Source organism: Vanacampus margaritifer, chromosome 14, assembly GCF_051991255.1.
Source record: "Vanacampus margaritifer isolate UIUO_Vmar chromosome 14, RoL_Vmar_1.0, whole genome shotgun sequence".
NCBI lineage: Eukaryota > Metazoa > Chordata > Actinopteri > Syngnathiformes > Syngnathidae > Vanacampus > Vanacampus margaritifer.
In genome coordinates, this window is record NC_135445.1 from 11900903 (window position 1) to 11904588 (window position 3686).

Below are 3686 nucleotides of genomic sequence, written 5' to 3' on the forward strand. Positions count from 1 at the left end.
GTGCGGCTAAACCTCTAATTGATTTTCATTGGTCAAGCAGTAACATGTGACGTTACTGTAATACCTAATTGGATGACTACTGCGTAGCCCCGCCCATTGCATGGAAAATCTGATTTAGGTTGATTTAACGCAGCTAGCTTCAAATCGATTATATGAGAGAAATAACAACAGTTTATTCTAGACTATTTGAGCACTTAAGCATACAGCCTATCCAGTTTTAGGTAGTTTTTGTCATCGTATGTTTATCACGAGGGCAAATTAATAAATTCTGATATATTAAATATATATTGAATATTAAATTTATATTTGTAAAATTGGGTGAAATGGTTATGTTTGTAAGTGTACCTTTACTATAGCTGTCATTCGTTTTGTAATATGGGCAGATGTTATAAGTTTTTATTATTTCTTCCCCTTTCTTTAAAAAAAAATAAAGAAAGAAAAGAAAAATTAATAAATTAATTAAAACGAAATTAAATTTACGTGTGTAAACCAGACGCAAAAAGTGTCACGTGTCCATGGGTAAATGCGACATAAATGCCTTAAATTATAATTGCTGTTATTAAGTAACGGCGAGCCTCCTATTTTGTAAAAAAAAAAAAAAAAGACTGCATATAAGTTAGCCATCCACTAGGGAGTGCAGTCGACAAACATATGAGAGTAGGCTTGCTATACGTTATGTTCCTATTTTCTCCCCTGAGCTCTCTCGGCCACCGCAGATTTCCAGTAGAGAAAATAACAACAAATCCCCACGTGCTCCCTCATTTAACCTTTCAAAACAACTTGAGCTTTTAAAATGCTTCTTGCAACGTGACATGCGTGATATTCATGGTTTTACCGCTAGATGGTGGTGCTTTGTCAACACAGTCACATGAACTTAGAGAATTGAACTCTTAACCTTGTACTTCCCTCCAGCTTCAATTAAGCATATGACACCATAAAGGGGTTTCCCATAGAAAAAGAAGACCAGAAATATGCAGTGCCAATGGACATTTGAGAAGGGAGAGCCTCAGGTGAGAACACAAATATTTCCCTTTGTCAACATATCTTGTGTCCGTCTGTTCAACAGGAAATGTACGATATAATGATATTTGAGCAGCTCAACAACAGGCTGGGCAAGGTTCGAGTGATGAGAAGAGCTTGGTTATGCATTGTCGTGACATGATTCAGTGATGATTGCATTGCTTCAGTGCACAGGAAGTGTGGGAAACATCTTTTGCAAGGCATGATTACTTTACTTACCAAAGTAAGGTTGAGGAGGCAAAAAGGGTCCTGACAATGAGCGTTAACTGCAAATTTCCTGTCCTCTGCGGTTGTTATAATTGGTTTTTGTGCAGTATGTTTCCCAACTATCAAGCCAAGTATAAATTAAACAACCCAGTAAAAGTTTATGCCTTATTCTAAATATGTATCTGTGAGCTGTTCTGCCATATTCAAGTAATAACCACCCTCACAATGAATTTCACAGCCAGAGACTTTGAAGCTACGCTGAGCAAAGTTCCAGAGCGAAAGAACCACTTTCAAACAGGGGCTGAAGCACTATTATATCAAAGACAAAAGTTAAGCAGAGCTGCAGCGTTAGCACAGATTAGCCTTAGCTAACAGTGTTTCCAGTATTTGCTTTTGATAAACGGTGCTTTCTCAAATGTTCTGCTAAGTTGTCTATGTGGGTCCAGGGTGTATTGGTGTTTGGTGATGTCATGCACCACACCGCTACATTAATTAACAAAGTGTAATTCAGCAGTTTGGTGATGCATACACTTGCTGGTGAGATGAAGCCTATGTACTATGTAGCTATGCTTTGGTGACAAAGCTGGACCCGCCATTGGCCCAACAGTACACAGTATGTTCCCGGCTGAGGGCTTACTCACTTGCACGGGACAGGGCTGGCTGATTTCTGCATAACAAGAAATGGGAAGTGAAATAAAATTCTTTATGCTTGAGTCATAAAACACCCAGAAACTGTTTAAAAGTGTGAAAACTCTTCAGCACTGTAAGTAACTGACATATATTTTTACCCCTAACTTTTTCCTTTTTCACTATTAATAAGAAAGGATAGTTTGCCGTACCCTGTGACTTTTAACTAATAATCTTAGCCAGGCCACCAGACAGTGTCCTCTTGAGACTGATCCCGGACCAGCCGCTGCTGACCCTTGCCAGGCTGAGAATAATTGCACAGTCTGCTTTTGCAGCATGGATACCACCAGCTCGAGACGCTAAATATACCTGACTGGTGTGTCTGAAGAGCTCAGGCATAGAGATAGTATACTTAGACTGGAAATCCACACCTTGGTGTATTTTTATGCCATCATTTTTCAGACCTTCCTTTACCCAAACACACAAAATAAATATAAAAAGTATCAATCATGACGCTCTCAATGAAGTACTTGGGACATGGTACGTATTGAAACATAAATACAAAAAAACTGTCAGTTTGGCCTTTAAAGATGTCAAGGGGAAAATGTTGACCTCTATGTAGACAAGAAACAGGACAAGCACTGTGAAAATAATGTGAGTTGAGCTATAAACGAATAAAAACTTAACATGTAGTGAGATGACTGCCTATTACACCTTAAGCAAGGCCATAGACACATTAACAGGCAGTTATCATCTGCCTCATACTACTGAGTGCTCCCCATCCGTTAAACACGGGCATCTCACTTTGTTGCACAGCAAAATGATAATACAATATCAGAAAAAGAGAGACAGAGAGATGCCTGTCTACTTTACCCTAACACCAAAAAAATATCACCAGTATATGATTATATGAGGTTATAATCAATATAGAATACATTTCACAAGTGCAAAAGCATATACAGGGTGTCCATAAAGTCTCTTTACCATTAAAAAAAAATATTAAAAATACAATTGATTAGATATTTTATTCAGATTTGTTCTATTGTATTCAGTGTTTATTAAAGTTTTTTTTTATCACACTGCATTTGTGTGTTTCAGGGATCCTGTTTGTCAAAGAGGTGATGTTGAATGAACCTCTACAAAATGGCTACCCCTCAAGAGAAGGCGCAATGTGTCTCATGGTTTATTGAAACAAAATCGGATAGGCAGACTCAACGAAACTACAGAACTAAGTATGGAAGAAATCCACCATCACGTCCGTCAATTCGTGCATGGCACAAGAAATTTATGGAGCCAGGGACAGTGTTAGATAAAGGAAGGAGTGGGCGACCTTTGACAAACAGGATCCCTGAAACACACAAATGCAGTGTGATAAAAAAAACTTTAATAAACGCCGAATACAATAGAACAAATCTAAATAAAATATCTAATCAATTGCATTTTTAATACATTTTTGAAATGGTAAAGAGACTTTATGAACACCCTGTATATTTCTAACAAAAGTCAAATGAATGAATTACTATTCTGAATTGTTTAACAAGTTGAAAAAGAAGTTAACCACTGTCAATGTTTAAGTACAATTTGATATTAAGTCACGACTGGTATGGTGATGCTAGAGTCTTGCTCCTAAGCCAAATAAAAAAGCAAAACCGATACCCAAAAGTTGATCCTTTGACCCTCGCTATACTGAACTCTCGTCATCTTTGACATGACTTTTTAATGCATATTTGTCTTGAAACCATCTTGTTTGATGGTTACTCCTAGAATAAGTGTTGCAATGTCGCCACACCTCCAATAAAAAAAGTTAATTAATGAAAAAGCAAAAGCAATTT